Below are 17,778 nucleotides of genomic sequence, written 5' to 3' on the forward strand. Positions count from 1 at the left end.
TGGAATCGAGCTGGGGTTTACTCCATCAGCATTTCTGCTTCTCAGGCCTGTGGATCATACTGGATCATACTGGGTTGTACCATCAGGTCTCCTGCATCTCCAGTTTATAGCTCTTGGGGAGATTTCTTGGCCTTCATAATTCTGTGAGCCAATTCTTCATTTTATAATGTATATATATATAATACACTCAAGTACTGAGAAGTCCATAGTTAAGGCGGGTTTAGGGTTGTTGATTCAGTAGCGCCAAGATTCTGAAGGATCAGTTTCTTAGATTCTCAGTGCTCTGCTTTCTACAGTGACAGGTTCATATTAAATCTACTTAACCTGGTGGTTAGAGAAGTTTCCAGTAGAAATCTGAGTTTCAAGTTTCCTTCTTAATTACCAGTATATTAAAATAGAATTTTGCTATTAAGTTGGCACTGATCCAATGACTATATCCAGGGGAATAGTAGGTGAAAATTGAATAGTCTGTCAGGATTCACAGCTATAGATGGAAGGAGTATCAGTGTCTGAAACATGATAGCTGAGTTTCAGAATTGTGGGCAATGATAATCTGGATAACAGATATATGTAAAAGGGTTTTGATTCTAGAGGTGCTATAATCAATGACCACTCTCCCTGAGTTTGTAGGGAGGATCCTATATATAGGGTCACAGTTAGCAGATAATATTTCTTTAGAAAGCTTGGGGCAGTTACTTTTGAGTTTAAAAATCCTCGTACCTCAGAGCACCTGGGTGGCTCAGTTGTTTAAGTGTCTGGCTCATGATCTTGATCTCATGGGTGATGGGATGGAACCCTGAGCCCTGCATCAGACTCCATCTCAGTGGGGAGTCTGCTTGAGATTGTCTCTCTCTCACTCCCCCCACTTGCATGCCTGTATGCTCTCTCTTTCTCAAGTAAATAAATAAATCTTAAAAAAAAAAATCCTTGTGCCTCAAGTTAGAGATATTTACATTATAATAAATAATTACAGATAATATATGATCAACAAAACTGGTTGTAGGAATGATATCAATATCATGGCAGTATAAGTTGTGCCTTGCTTCTATTCCTCCTTAACATCTAAAATTCATCAATCCAGGAAGAAAAATTCCTTTGTGGGAGTTGGACCAGCACTGTGTGCCAAGAGACATATGAGGAGTATCACCCACTTGTGCATTGGATTATAGGAAGACATATCTGGTGTGGACTATGAACCACCAGAAATGTATTCCTCCCTTGACCATGGCACCTGGCAAATGCTGACTTCATTGGATGCCCACAGATATGAGATCCTTTGTATAAGTTCAGTTTCTAAAGGAGAAATTCTAACACTCCACTGAAGAAAAAAAGTTTGGACATACTGGACTGGGCAAGAGGAACTTTGCCAGCATCTCTCCTCTCTGGAAGGTGGCACAGCTTACAAAAAGAGGAAGCTGGGGATCCCTCCTGCAGGGAGAAAGGAAGAGTGATGAGTGACCATTCAGTTTCTCCAGTTGTTCATGACACTGCTAAAGAAACCTATTCGTCTCCCAGAATATTAAAGCAAGAGCTGTATGATGAGAGGGAGGGGGGAAGGATGGGGCAGGGAGAAGGTTAAGAAAGAGGCAGATAAGAGTTTTAGAGGGCATTAAAATGACAGTTCCTGCTGACCGTGTTCTAGACTTCAGCGAGAAGAGCACCTATAAGTGGCTGGCAAAACTTCATCAGAACATCTCTCCAACTGGCCCCAGGCATTCCTAATGCCCCAGGTGCCAAACCCATACCTCCCTCTTCTCTGTGGCAAGCTCCTTATGCATACTTTCTCAAGGGTGACAGTGAGAATAGACTCGGTAGACAGGGAATATATGTAAAAAACAAGACAGGATCTATAGGGGAAGGGAAAAACCATAGCCTTGAGCTGTAGCACCACCTTTGATGGGGACATGGGAGGGAGTAAGGAGAGGTTATCCACAACTAGCCTGATGCATTGTAAGATTGAAGTAAGACATGCAAGCTTAAGAATTCTACCACAAGTGGGAACAAGAAATGTCAAGCTGGTGTATCCATACAAGGTCAGAGAAAGCTCCAGAATATAAGCAGGACCAATAAAAACTACCTCTCACCTGAAGGCAAATAATAAAGATTGGAGGAGGTGATGGCAACTTCACATGCATAAAGATAGATGCAAAACTCCAGGGGACATGAATAATCAAGAAAAATGACATCACCAAAGGATCACTATAAGCTCCCAATAACTGAACTCAAAAATCCAGGTGGCAAGACAGAATATCCAACAACTGCAGAAAATTTTTAAAATGTGTCACACACATAATTTAAATACCAGAGGAGGAAGACATAGAGAATGGAGCAGAAACAATATTTCAAGTAGTAATGGCTGACAATTTTATAAAATTAATAATAGACACCAAAACATAGATACAGAAAGACCAAGAAAACCAGAAAGGATGAAAATTTTTTAAACCCAGGCATACCGCAGCCAAAGTGAAGAAAACAAAAAAAGAGTACTTATTAAAAATCTTGAAAGAAGTCAGGTGAAAAAAAATGTCTATAGAAAAGTCAGAATAAGAAATTCAAAAGATTTCTAACAAGAAAACATGCAGACAAAAAGACAATGGAATGGAATATTTAAAATGTTGAAAGAAAATATCTACCAAAACTAGAATTCTATGTCTAATGAAGTTATCTCTTAGAAGTGGTGAAATAAAGATTTTTCTCAAATAAAAACTTAAAGAATTTATTGCCAGCAGGACCACTCTGCAAAGAAGCATAAAGAAATTGTTCAGGGAGGAGGAAAATTATATAAGAGTATCAGAAGAAAAAAAAATTAAAAAAAAAAGAGTATCAGAAGATAATAAATGGTAGTAAAACAAAAGCTTTTATTTTTTTTAATTGACCTAAAAGACATTTCTTTAAGGCAGTTGTAATAACAATGTATTAGGTGATTATAGCTTGTAGATAAGGGAAAGAAGAACAGAAATGTCATAAGAGACAAGATGGCAGATTTGGGGATACTTTCTTATAAGATACTTGAAGTACACATGAATTGTTATAATGTCAAAATAATCCCAGTCAGAATCCCAGCAAGCTTTTTTGTACATATTGACAAGCTAATTCTAAAGTTTATATGGAAAGGTAAAGTACCAAGAATAGGCAACCCAGTTCTGTAGAAGAACAAATTGGAAAAGTTTCCAAATTTCCAAGTTTCTATAAAGCTGTAGTAGTCAAGGCAGAGTAGTACTGGCAATAGAATGGACACATAGGCCAATGGAATGGGATTTAGAACCCAGAAATATACTCACACATGTATAAGCAACCAATCTATGAAAATGGAGGAAAGGTAATTTAATGGAGAAAGGATAGTCTCTTCAACAAATGGTGCTGAAAAATCCTATTTATATGTTAAAAAAAAAAGAATCTACATATAGACCTTACATTTTTCACAAAAATTAAATCAAAATAGAACATAGACTTCTACATGTAACACAAACCTACAATACATATAGAAGAAATTATAGGAGAAAAATCTACATGACTGGGGTTTGGTGATGAATTTTTGGATATAGCATCAACAACACAATCCACAAAAGAAAAATTGATGTTAAAACTTAACATGAGGAAAACAAACAAGCAATTAAAAATGAGCTAAGGATCTGAACAGACATTACACCAGATAACACATAAACATATATAAAGGTACTCAACTTTGTTTATATGTAGATAATTGTAAATTAAATCAATAGTTAGATACCACTATACCTGTTGGAATGGCTGAAGTGCAAAAACCTGACAACTACTGGCAGTGATGCAGACCAACAAATATTTTCATTTCTTGTTTGTGGGAATGCAACACTGGAAAACTACTTTTGAAAATAATTTGGTGAGAAGAAACGAAGGAAGGAGGGAAGGAAAGAAAGGGAGGAAAGAAGGAAGGAAGGAAGGGAGGAAGGAGTTTGACAATTTCTTATAAAACTAAAAAGTCATGTTAGAATATATTCTGGCAGTTTATAGATCTAAGCATAGAATTATCATGCAATCCAGGAATCACACCACTAGATATTTACTGAACTGACTTGAAAACATATCCATCCCAAAACCTACGCATGAATGTTTATAGCAGCTTTATTCGTAATCATCAAGACCTGGAAACAGCCAAGTGTCCTTTAATTGATGACTGGATAAGCAAACTGTGGTACATCCATGCAGTGGAGTATTATCCAGAAGTAAAAAGAAATGAGCAATCAGGCTATTAAAGTAAGTGGATGAATCTCAAACACGTTAGTGCCAAGTGAAAACAGACAGTCTGAAGGCTGTTAGAAGGCTATGTAATATATGCTTCCTGCCGCAGTTCCCATGGGGTTAGGGAGTTGGTTGGATAGCTGAAACACAGGCCAATTGTAGACAAGTAAAACAATTGTGTATCTGACTGCAAGGGTAGATAATGACTATGCATTTATCAAGATCTATAGAACTTTTCAGCACTAAGAGCGAACTTAAGTATATGCAGATTTTAAAAAAATTGGAGGCTCCCAGAATAGTATGCAGAATGTGACAAAATAACTGTAATATAAATGTATGAAACAACCTCACTGAAGAATGTGGTGGATAAATTTTATCCTAATTATCTTTATTTTATTTAGATTGTTTATTTATTTATTCATGAGAGACACACACACACAGAGAGGCCAAGACACAGGCAGTGGGTGAAACAGGCTCCATGCAGGGAGCCCAGTGTGGGACTTGATCTCAGGACTCCAGGATCAAGCCCTGGGCCGAAAGCAGGCACTCAACCACTGAGTCACCCAGGCATCCCAATCTTAATTAACTTTAAAAATGAGTGGAATTCGTAAAATTAAAGTAAAAAAAAAAAAAGAGCTGTGTGTAATACTGTACCCTGGTTGATAGTTTTCTATCAGAATCTGGGTTAACAATTCTGCTACTGTTTTCTATATGTAATGGAATTAAACAATTAAGGAAGTGGAGGATGGATGATGGGGGCAAATTTCTTGCTGTTAAAGGAGTTTAACATTTACATGATATGAATTAGAGTTGAATATACCTGTATGAACTCAGGTTTGATTTAGCTTAAGATACGTGCAGATAGTTACATATAGAAATATATAGATTTATGTCTATACATGGGTTAATATGCACATACATATTTCTTTGCTATGCCAATGAAAGGGCCTAGAAGCAATCAACTCCAGGAGTAACTGTACTCTGTATTTAGCATACGGATCTTGGTTTCTAATATCATTCCCTGGGATCCCTGGGTGGCACAGCAGTTTGGCGCCTGCCTTTGGCCCAGAGCGCGATCCTGGAGACCCAGGATCGAGTCCCAAGTCGGGCTCCCTGCATGGAGCCTGCTTCTCCCTCTGCCTGTGTCTCTGCCTCTCTCTCTCTCTCTCTCTGTGACTATCATAAATAAATAAAAGTTGAAAAAAAAAAGCTCTAATGTCAATCCCCAATAAAAAGGAACCAACTATCCTTGGAGCAATGATTGATTCTAGGACTGAAGCAGGAAAGATATGAGTCTGGTATTTTGTAATACCAGAAAGTATGGAAGAGTGCACACTTAAAGAAAACAAATTAACAACAAAACCCACAAATGATGGGGACATGTCAAAGGGATGCAGGTACTAACTGAAAGAGCTCCCAGAGTCCAAAGCTGGGGAAAAAAAAATGAGCAATAAAATGAATACAAGCTGATCTCATTTCATCAGGCTTTGTTTTATTGTGCTTTTCAGATATTGCTCTTTTTTCCCCTCTTTCTTTTTTCTCTTCTTTCTTTTTTCTCTTCTTTCTTTCTTTCTTTCTTTCTTTCTTTCTTTCTTTCTTTCGGTCTTTCTTCTTTCTTTCTTCTTTTTCTTTCTTCCTTTTTTTTTTAACAAATTGAAGGTTTGTGGAAATCCTGTGTCAAACAAGTCTGTTGGCACTATTTCTTTTTCAATAGCATTTGCTCACTTCATGTCTCTGTCACATTTTGATAATTCTTGCAGTATTTCAATTTTTTCATTATTATCACATTTGTTACAGTGATCTGTGATCAGTGATTATGATTTGCTGAAAACTCAGATGATGTTATCATTTTTGGCAATGTATTTTTTTTAAATTCAGGTATACATGTTTTTAGACATAAGGCTATTGTACATGTAAAAGACTATAGTATAGTGTAAACATTACTTTTATATGCACTGGGAAACTAAAAAGGTCATTTGACTTATTTTTTTGCAATGTATGCTTCATTGCAGTGGTCTGGAATGCCTTTAAATTAGTTTGGATTATAATCCAAAGCAAAAAATAAATATTCAGGAGTCCATATTGATATAAATAAGCAATTAAATAAGAAAATAAATAAATGGGAATGAGTAGACCATTTTCCTTCCCAGAAGAATTCCAAATAATGAATGTATATATTCCAAACTCTAGGAATTGGAGCATAGCTCCCCATTCCCTAAGAATGGGCTGCAGATAATGATTTCCTTCTAAGGAGTACAATAAGCTTGGGAAAAATATCAGAGTAGGTTTACAGTGGAGAAATCTGACAGACTAATTCAGCCGGGAGTTGAAGGCCAACATCAGCAGTGATCAGTCACATTGATAGATCATGTATATCCTTGCCATGATGTGATGAGGATAGCATTACATTTCTATGGTCTTCCTCCCCCAAACTCCTATTCCGCAGACTGATCATGACAAAAATATCAGACAAACCTTAACTGAGAGATGTTCTAAAAAATACCTAACTGCCTTGCCTCAACACTGAAGGGCATCAAAAACAAGGGAAGTCCGGGAAATTGTTACAGCCAAGAAGACCCTAAGAAAAGATGAAAACTAGTATCATGTAGGACTTTGGAACAGAAAAGGGACATTAGGTAAAAATTAAGACAATCCTAATAAAATACAGACTTTAGTTAATAAAAATGTATCAATATTTGCTCATTAATTATGATAACAGTCCAATACTGGTATAAGATGGTAATAATTTGTTATGAATTTGTCATTTTAATACCTGTTATGTGAAATGCAGGATGTTGGATGTTGAGCAGTTCAATAACAGATCACAAAGGAAACTGACATAGAGGTTATTACTCACAGGTCCTGGAGGAAATACACAGTATCTCTTGAGGGGCTGCATGGAGAGACCAAGGCAAAGTGCAGACAGGCTGGATCTGGGGCACATGCCTTTATTGGCGTCTGTGGCTTTAGGGCCTTGGGGTTCTCAGGCTAGGGCCAGATTGCTCAATTCAAACTAAAAGAACCAGTTATGATAAGACATGTGGGGATCTTATCTAAGGGCCATAAAGGGAAGATGCTGGGAGGAAGGGGAGACTTGATTACAAGAACTGTTGGAGAAATCATACCATAAACTTACATTGCTTGTGACTCTCTGGGCTGCTATCCAGGGCATGTGCTTATATGAGGAGGTTAGTGTCTGTTTAGGATCACTGCAGATTGCTTGGCCAAACAAAATGGACACAGAGCATCAGTCCCATGGAGTAGCTTAGCTAACCTCTTGACATAAGAGAAGCTGGGGCTGGTATATTTGGAACTCCTTGTATTGTCTTCACAATTTTTATGTAGATCTAAAATGAGTTTAAAAATTATTTTAAAAATAGTTTCAAGAAGGAAATAAAATTGGCATCAGCAAAATATGAATCTTCAACTATCTTAAGTAAAATTAAAATTTAAAGTTCTTTCAAGAGTGAGCGAGTAATAGGCATATTTTGGAACAGAAAGGGCATAAGAAAGTTTAGTGCACATGGACCTTTTTTTGTGTTTTAGTTGAAGGTGTCCTAAGTAAATTTTAATTTAAAAAATCTACAATAGGCAAGATTTTGGTATCAAGAAACAGTGGTATGTAAAGAAACAAGTAAACTTATAATTGAGACTAAATGATTTTTTAATGATAATGTAAAAATTATACTGAAATATCAGATGTTCCAGTGTGCTACGTAGCAGCTTCTAATGTATTCAAGAGATTTAATTATATGTGTTAAATATTAAGGGTTGCCTGTAACAGAAAAGAAAAAGGATGTGTAACTCCCGAATAAAAGGAAAAATATTAACACATAATAATAACAGAAACTACTGGATCAGTCGAATAGAGTGAGAGAGAAAGGAAATGGATTTAAAAAAATAATAAAAAGAATATATAAAGTAAAATGGCAGAATACATATAAGCATTCATTAATTGTAAAAGTGTTAGTGAATGAATTCCACTATTAATATACAGATATTCTTAAAATACAGATATTCTTAGAATATGTTAAAAATTCCCAAACCCAAATTCACTTGCTATATAAGAGCCATGCTTGAAATTAAAATACATAAAAAAGATTGAATGCAAAAGGGTAGAATTATGTATTGCCAGCAAATATTAATCAAAAGCAAGGAGTTGAAGAAATGTTATTATCAGACAAAATAGAATTTCAAAGTGAATGATTTATGTGGGGCAAAGGGAAATATTTCATAGTGGCAAAAATAGCAGTACACCAAGGTGATGTGACAGTCATGAACTTTTTTACGTACATAGTTACAAAATACCTAAAGCCAAGCTTCTGTGTGTATGTGTATATCATATGTGTGTATGCGTAGATATATAGACGTATCCTCAGAAAAGATAATACACATTTATTTTCAAACAAACATGGTATATTCAGAAACAGTCATTATGCATTAGAGTATGTAGAAGACAATTCTGGTTGCTCGTCTAACAAATCTAAATTTTCCTCACCCATTCTTTTTTTCCTGGCTAAATAAAACAATAAGGCCTTTAATTTCAAAAAAGAGAGCATAAGAAAGTGGACTTCCATGTGGAACGCTCTTCTGTGTCATTTTAATGCGCTGTGGAGAACAGGAACAGAAGCCAGTAGTTTAAAGATAGTGTGGTGTTAAGGAAGGTGTTTCTTTAGATTGGAAGACAGTATAGATTTTTATGCTAATGGAATGCCCAACCAGAGAAGTAGAAATTGGTGACCCAGCAGAGATAATTGCTGAAGTGAAGTCTTTCAGAAGGCAAGATAGAAAGGGCTCCAGAGCATGAGAGGAAGCTGAAGCTTTTGATAGAAATGGACTTTCATTTTTACCAGTGATTAGTATATAGGATGCAGGTTGTATAAGACAGATTTCCATCATGGGATTGCAAGTGAAACACCAGTTAAAGTAGCCATGGGACAAAATTGTAATGTTGGCAAGTTGGAAGTTGCTGAATTAAGGAAGAAACACCAATTTTTCTCTTAGTATTTTCCTTAAATCAAGGAATTTATGAAAATACTATTTTCACCAATTATTTGATTTATTAATATACTTGGTAAATATTATCAAAGGATTATTTTATCATATAACTGTGGGCAAGAAACAATATCGCAGCAAGGATTGTGAAACATTTTCTTAGAAGTGAACATAAAACATCTAGTTGTAGATTAATTGAAAAATAGATAACTGATAATGAGCTAGGGATTTCAAAGATGTTATGCTGGGGAAAAAAAAAAAAAGTATATCAGGCCGTGGTAAGGAGGAAAGAAACATCGATTACAAATTAAACCTTGTAGATCATGGAAAAACTCTTCGAGTTCTTTTTTTCCAGCAGTACTTTATCTGCCTGGACAATGATATTGAATGGGATCACAATTCTTTCATTTTCATGGCTGTGTTTCCTTTTCTATCGAATGATTGTAGGGAGGAGATGCCTTGGTGGAAATGAAAGAGAATGAACAGAATGTCCAGAGAGATGAATTTGATATGCTATCTTTGGCAGTTTTCTTGGAAGATGTTACTCTTTTTGCTATTTATATAGCTCCTCTTCATTCATTTTCCACCCCCACCCCCCAATGTTAGAGACTGGCTATAAAGCCTAGACATATATAAAATGCTAGATCTGGATGTTCTTCAAAATGTTAACTGCTGACTTCAGCAACTTGAGTTGTTGTCAATGAATTACTTCTTTGGGGAAAGAAAGAAGATGGGAAAAGAAAGCAACAAGAAAACTTGAGTTGATTGACAGATTGCCCTGAGGTAAAAATTTGCCTTCTGAGAAGCTAATCATTCATTGTAATTAAACCATAGGTGAGTTGCCTCCAGCACTTGTACTTTACCTAGTTTGGATTTGTGAAAAAAATCACACAAAGGGGGCATGCTTTCCAGAATTAGCTCAACAACTGGATTTACACAGTTCAAATGAATGAAACATTACTTTGCTGGATCTTCCTTCTGTCTTTTCCACCTTGTCTTTTTTTTTTTCCTCTGATGTAGAAATTCTCGTTTTTCATACAATTCTGTGAATCTTTTGTCATTGAAGTAGAATAATGTTTAGGCAATCGACAAGGCCCACCTTTTGCATTTCACCAGGTAATGTTAAATTATCTACAATCTATAAATGGCTCTTGTTTTGAAGTCTTTTAGGGATGGACCACAAAGAAAAGTGCAGCATAAAAGTTGAAATGTTTTAATTCTGAAATGAAATTTGGATTGAATGTCAATGGAGGTCTAAAAGAAATAGCTATCTATGGGAATGTTGACCCTGCCACTGTTGTAGAGATTCTAAATATGCATGCAGAAGAACTTAGTGAAGACAAACATATTAACCCCAAAGAAGAAAGTGATTGTGACAAACAGGGTGAAGATGTCCTAGAGGAAGGTGACACTAGCAAAATCCTCATATTAAAAGGAACTATCTGAAATCTCTCACAACACTGAAAGTGCAAAGAATAAAATGTTGGGAGCTAATCCAAATTTAGAATTATGCAAATCCAGCTAGATGTGGAAAAGATGCTGATTCCACATGGTAAATTGTAAGTTGAAAAGAAAAGGCAAACACTGTTCAAACTACTCCTGATAATTTTTTCTTACAAAGGCATAAAACACTTTAAATCTCTATGCTGTAAGTTAGAGTATGCAAAATAAATATTATTTATATATATTTTCTTATCCCTATGCATTTATAACTGACAATAAGAGTTTTTAAGGTTTTTGAAAACAAGTTTTATAGGTCACAGCACAATCATAATTTTCCCCATTAATTATTTAAGATCGCTTTGCATGGCTTTAGTGTGTATGTTCATTTTTATGGTCTCACACTACTGTGCAAAGTGAGGATTGCCTGTATAATGAAATAAAGCCTCCCATTTTAGGGTCTTTGTGTAAAAAGACTATTTTATCCAGCGTTTTTGAAGTGTGCAGGTGTCAGAAAATGTGAATTGAAGGAAATTCCTTCCATTGAAGGAAATTATTTAGGATATGATGAGATGCAGTGATTCCAAAGCAACACCCTTAAAGTCCAGACCAATGAAAGTATGACACACAGGGACGAGATTTCTCAAATAAGTTTTTGGCTTGATAATTCTTCTCAGAACCCAGCCACAAAAATCAAGTTCATTTTATTGATTAAACCCAATTGGAATAAATAAGTGGAAGCTGGAGGACTTATTTTAGTGATGCATAAGTAAGGAGACCATTTAATTAATCATCCAAACCAGAACACTACTGAGTGAAAGGCATACTAAAAATAATTATGCAATTTTAAAAATATTTCTTGATCAGGGAATTGATTTTATCATATTGTAAAAGCAAAATTTTTTCCAAATATTTTAAGTTATTTCTAAAAAAAATCAAAAGTAACATATTTTTGTACATTAAAGCATGATTTAAAAAAAAAACCTTCAGATTGAGTATGCAAACATTAAAAACTATCATGAGCAAAATAACTTTACTTGGTGCATATTTATACTTTTCTCAGTTTTTCAGTTATTCCTGATTCTAATACAATGCCACCTTTTCTGATAAAGAATTTAATCTGTACAGCATATGGAATATAGTCAATAGTATTGTAATAAATTTGTATGGTGATAGAGAGTAGCTAGACATTTCATGGTGATCATTTCATGATGTATATAAATATTGAATCTCTATGTTGTATACTTAAAACTAATATAATATTGTATTCAAGTATACTTCTTTTTTGAAAAGGATTTATTTATTTGAGAGAGAGAGAGACAGCACAGGCAGGAGGAGGGGCAGAGAGAGAGGGAGAAGCAGACTTCCTGCTAGGGCTCCAGATTTGGGGCTTGATTCCAGGACGCTGAGATCATGACCTGAGCTGAAGGCAGCTGCTTAATGAACTGATCCACCAAGGCACCTCTGTCAAAGAATTGACATATTTATATTATAAAGAATATAATCTGTAATAAGTCTTAGTGTTTTTTGTAAAATCAGCAATCTTGAAAGTTAAATATTTTGAGTAATACATTTAAAATATTAATAGTCAATTCAGTCATCTTTGCAGATTATAATATTTTAATTAAAAAATACACTATAGTTAAAGTACCTGGTAAATTCAGAAACCATGCTGTTAAATGGAGATTATTGTAAATACTACCTTTTTATTTAAATGTGTAAATATTCCATCTGAAATAAGTTCCCATGTACTTTTTTCTTTTTTTTTTAAATTTTTATTTATTTATGATAGTCAGAGAGAGAGAGAGAGAGAGAGAGAGGCAGAGACATAGGCAGAGGGAGAAGCAGGCTCCACGCACCAGGAACCCGATGTGGGATTCAATCCCAGGTCTCCAGGATCGCGCCCTGGGCCAAAGGCAGGCGCCAAACCGCTGCGCCACCCAGGGTTTCCACTTTTTTTTCTTTATGTAGAGAATTTTCTTTGGCAAATAAGACAAATATGTTTTTAAATAAGTTCGTTTATGATTCTTAACTGTTGTCAAACTACATTGCTATAAAATCATAGGGCTTTCTGATTTCATTCAGTTTTTATATAGATTATCAAATTATCCACTTAAAAATAGTGAGGGAGAGAGAAAGAGAGGAGGAGACAGAGAGGGAATTTTGTTAACTATAGGGCCCATTTATATTGGTAGGATGTTGTAGCTTTAGGGGAAGAATTATGAATTCTATCTAATTACTAAAACTAATTCCAAGAGCATCCTACTACAAAGCTTTTTTTAATTTACAAAGAGCACTGATATGACAATGTGTTCCATCAAAACTTGGATTTTTATTTCAGAAAAATATAATAAAAATAATTTTAACTTTAATAATAAAAATAATTTTAACTTTAATGTTTAACTTTTGAGCCAAATTTATAGTAGCATTCATAATAATGTCAAATGTTTTTCTTCAACTGAATGCGATTACAAATCTTTATATTATATAAAAGATATCAAAACACTATAGGAATGAACTTATTTTTTATTTAAAACATCTATGACTTTGATAAAAATCTAGTATTCTTCAACCCTTTGTAGAATTCTAATGCTGATAACCTATTAATAGTTATAGTTTTACTTTTTGTCTATATATGACAATGTCAAACAGAAAAACCAAAAATTAATGTAGAAATTGTTTGATCTAAATGAAAAGTTATGCTTTATAGAGTGATAAGTAAACATACCTTTTGAAACTATGTATGTTAAATTGTTATTTTCCATCCTAGAGTTCTTAAATAAAATAGTTATTACTATCTTTTGAAATAACAGATGGATCATCCTTTAACATATTTGTGCCTTCTGGTTTTTATATCCTTATATCACTACAGCTGTAAGAGGAGAGTGTCGGTAAACATCTTGTGCATGTTACATGTTCAAAATGATATTTCATGAGAAATGAAAATTGTTATTTAATTCTTTATTAACGTGTATTTTTGTTTTCTTAGAGTTCATTGCTGCCCAGTGTCATTAGAGTTCATTCAATTTCATTGCAAATGAATTTTTTTTCATTGAAAATGTGGGAATAAAAAAGTAATCGTAGATAGTTTTAGATTTATACTATCTTATAAATGAAAAGTGTAACGGGGGGTTTGAAATATTCTTTATGAACTGTACAACAGTGCAATTTGGTCTGTATTTGCTGCATACATTTCATGCATTATTAATTTACTACCTTTTCTTCTGAACACTGGTAGCTCTAGTAACTTCAAGTGTTATAGATTTCAGGACTCTTCCCACCATCATCAAAGACTGGATGGTGTTAGTGGTCCCTAGCTGCTTAGACCCTAACTTACTTCATTTTATCACCAGCCTATGTTCTATCCTGAAGGGAGGTATTAATTATCTTGTGCTTGGAATGGGTCAGGGAAAAAGAGTTGGTTTATCACTTGTTTCTTTCAGAGATAGCAATACATTATATTTGAGGCAGTTTACCAGAGTAATATGTAATTAAAATTGTGATGGGTTTATAAAAGAAAAGAACAGGGTGTTAGGAGAAAGAGTAGCAGGGGATAATTTAGAATAAAGATCAGAGTGCTGGAGTCAAACATACTTTAAAAAAAAAACATAAAATATTCCCAATTTCAGAGTTGAAATAAAAAAAAATTGAGAATGACAGAGAAGAATTTTTTTATGAAAGATGTTACATTTCACAGTGAAGATCTGCTGTGATTCTCTATACTTAACAGAGCATAATTTCAAAATCATTTTTTAAATTGTAGGAATGATAAAAAATATTGAAAGATTTGAAATATTGAAAGATTTGAAATTATCTCTTAGACCTAAAAAATCGAGTTGACAAAACCTGTAAACATACAATAAGAGGAGAATGTAATGAAGGCTTAAACCAGCATAAGCTATGAACAAGACATTAAATGTTTTAATGCTTTTTAATGATGATTCAGTGTTCATGATATTAAGTGAAAAAAGCAGAATACAGAACTATACATATAGTGTCAACTTAAGTATGCACATATATGTGGATCTATATCAAATGCAAATATTTTAAAGGAAACAGTATCAAATTACTGTGGCATTTTTTTGGTTGGAGTTTGGGTGATTTTGTATTTTCTTTTTTTTTTTTTTTGTACTTACTGTGGTATAATAAATGACATTCATGATCAGAGTAAATACTAGGTTATCTTTTTTTAATAGGAAGGATCATAATAGTTAGCTCTTTTAATAAACATAGACATCGGGATAAAGATACCAAAGTTTTGTTTACCTGTACAGTAGATCGATTGTGAAAATGAACCCAATTCTCACACTTCTCTTTATCAGCATGCTTTACAATCTGTGTTTGAGTCTCTTCTCATTAAGAAATGGTATCTCCTCACCTTACATTGAGGCTGTCCTTTGACTAATTTTAACAAGCTGAAGTGGGACTCAAAAAGTCTTGAATGTTTCTGCTCTCTTGTTTTTCTTTTCTTGACTTGGCTTTATCCTGAGAACACACTTGAACTGGCACATTGGTGGGACGTGAGAGGCACATGGAGAAGAGTAGCCAAGAATCAGCCAACTACATAGATTTGAGAGGCCCCAGTCAAGATCAGCAGAACCACCAATCCAACCCATAGCTCAGTGCAGACTTATTAGTCAAGACCAAAAGGACTGCAAAACCTATCCATAGCTTTGTGAGCAATAATAAATTTTAAGACATTGAGTTTGGAGGTAGTTTATTATATAATTTATTGTAGCCACAGATAACTGAGATAGACATTTATACTTGACAGAGGGTGCTATGGTAAGAGAAACTTGAAAGGTGTTAGCGTTCAGACAGGTTGTAGGTGGGGGCAGGAAATGCTAAGCAAATTGTGAACAAGGATGGGGAACATGGTAAGGAATTGTAATTGGAGTCTGAAAAAATGATGATCCATGTAATGTCATCACAAAAGACTTGACAAAACTGTTTCCTGCAGTGACTTGGAAGATGGAAAACGTATCTAATGAACTTTTGGATTTGCCTAAGGAGATCCCCAGGCAGAATGTTGAGAGTGTCAGTTGGGTTTTCTTAATTGTGTATGGTACAGCAAGAAAGTGATGAACTAAGAAAAGCCTGGCCATCTCCAAAGTAGAATTTAGAAGTAATATGAGAGAGAGACTTATGGGTTGCAAAAAGAACAGTTTCTCATCTGTGGTCCCTCCAGTCAGGAAGAGATTATCAAAGTAAAATATAGCCTCCAGGCCTAGATCAAATCATCAATATGGCTTAAGACACTTTGTTAAGACCTCTGAAGGAATTAAGAAAGTGCTTAACTGGTCCCCTCAGGTAGACGAAAGGGCTGGTAGGAACAAAGAGTGTCTCCCACAATTATCTAATATGCCCCCAGTGAGTGTGATTAGAAAGAATTTGTTGAATGGAACAGATGCAAATTACATTATTTGAAAGCCCACAAAAGTGTTTTCAGGAGTTGTACAGGCAATAGTGGCTTCATCATCCTGGCTCCAAGGATACTGAGATTATTCAAGATGTACAAACACTTCAGAGTCCCCATCCTCCTCAGAAGAGAAAGTCCACTAAAAAAGATATTCAGGAGGATATAAGTTCCCCTGATCTATTCAGAATGGGTAAAGTGAGAGATGGAAAAGGAAGGAGGCCTCAGGAACTGGAAAGGATGGACTAGGAACCCTGTATTAGGGGCAGAATGGATGCCAAATCTGGGGACATTCTCTTCTTCCGGTGTTAGAGCACCTTCAACATTTACCCAGTTAGATTTCAGAAGTTTTAAGGTACAGAGAGCTCTGGATGCCTCCTATCCTTGTCTCTTGAATGACAGTGCTGTTTAATGCAGTGTTCCTGTCCTTGTCACTATTGTAATTTTCCTGTTCTCGCCCTTGTATGCTGAATGCAAATGTTTAAGTACAAATAACTTGTGTTTTGGTTTATAAGTCTCTAATTGAAATGTGCCACATCTGAAGAGCCTTATCTAGACTTGATGTAGGTATCTTAAAACCTATGATAACCTATGACAATATGATAATGGGAAGAAACTTTGGGGAGCCTTGGGAGGGAGTGGAGTGAGTGTAATTTTCATTTGAGAAGCATATGAAATTGAGAACAGAGTGGAATAGTTGTAGACTGATAGTAAACATGGCCCCAATTCTTCAACCCTCATTAAAACTGCACCCTTTCAATATGACCTTGAGATCCTCTCATCAAAAGGTGGAGTTGATGTCACAATTGCTTGAATGTTGATAGGCTTTGTAACTTTGTTTTACAAGTCAAATACAGCATAAATAATTATTAGTTCCTAGCCTACCCTTCAAGTGGCCTTATACACTTCTACTTTCTTTTTCTTAGACCTCTGTCTCACCATATGAACATCCTGGGCTGATTTGCTGGAAGGATGTGACAAATACATAAAGAGCTAGACCCACCAATTCCTGGCAGCGACCGAACACTTGATCAGCCAATATTAGAAGAATGACCCTCTCCAACACAGCTAATGGTAGGTCTGTGAGTGAACCTAGCAGAAGTCACAACTGTCCAGCTGATCCACAGATCTGTGAGTAGTAATATACTTACTGTTTTAAGGTTCTGAATTGTAGGGTGGTTTGATACACAACATTAACATAACAATAGATAACTGACACAACCTGCTGTAGTAATTCCCAGTGAATGTCCTTGAATCAAGTATTGCAAATTTCAAGTTCCTGATCATTAATGGAGTGACTGGAAATTAGATGAATTCCTTTTTTAAAAAAAGAAAGAATTGCTCTTCTTAGAAGTAGAAAGACAATTAATGGGATCCCCAATGCTGTTGTGTAGATGCAGGTGACACTGCATTTTCTTTCTATTCTGAATTCTGACAAGTCACTTGGAAGTGAGAAGAACCTAAGAGAGGTAGGTACCTCTGGGGAATTACTTTGGTAGCCAAGCAAGGAAGACACTGAGGTAGAAGACAGCTGCCACTGTGATGGAAGCTATGGGGACTTAACCAGACCCTGAAAATCTGTTTACAAGATCAGGGACTGTTGACAGTTGAGAGAAATGTTTTCATTATTCTTATCATAATAGAAAAACATAGAAGAATCAAAAGTTTTAATATTTAAGGTAACTTTTCCCAAAGAGGAATAATCATAG

At 35.1% G+C, this 17,778-nt stretch overlaps 1 long non-coding RNA gene across 9 annotated transcripts in view; it reads left to right on the top strand.

Moving 5' to 3' along the window:
• LOC144313047 (uncharacterized) overlaps window positions 1–17,778 on the top strand; it is a 554,585-nt gene that overhangs the window by 386,115 nt on the left and 150,692 nt on the right. For all 9 annotated transcript variants that reach the window (XR_013378734.1, XR_013378733.1, XR_013378735.1 and 6 more), the window contains one exon: window positions 16,996–17,143. This is a non-coding gene — a long non-coding RNA (uncharacterized LOC144313047). The remainder of the gene's footprint in view (window positions 1–16,995; window positions 17,144–17,778) is intronic.

This window comes from Canis aureus, chromosome 4 (genome assembly GCF_053574225.1).
Source record: "Canis aureus isolate CA01 chromosome 4, VMU_Caureus_v.1.0, whole genome shotgun sequence".
Classification (NCBI taxonomy): Eukaryota; Metazoa; Chordata; class Mammalia; order Carnivora; family Canidae; genus Canis; species Canis aureus.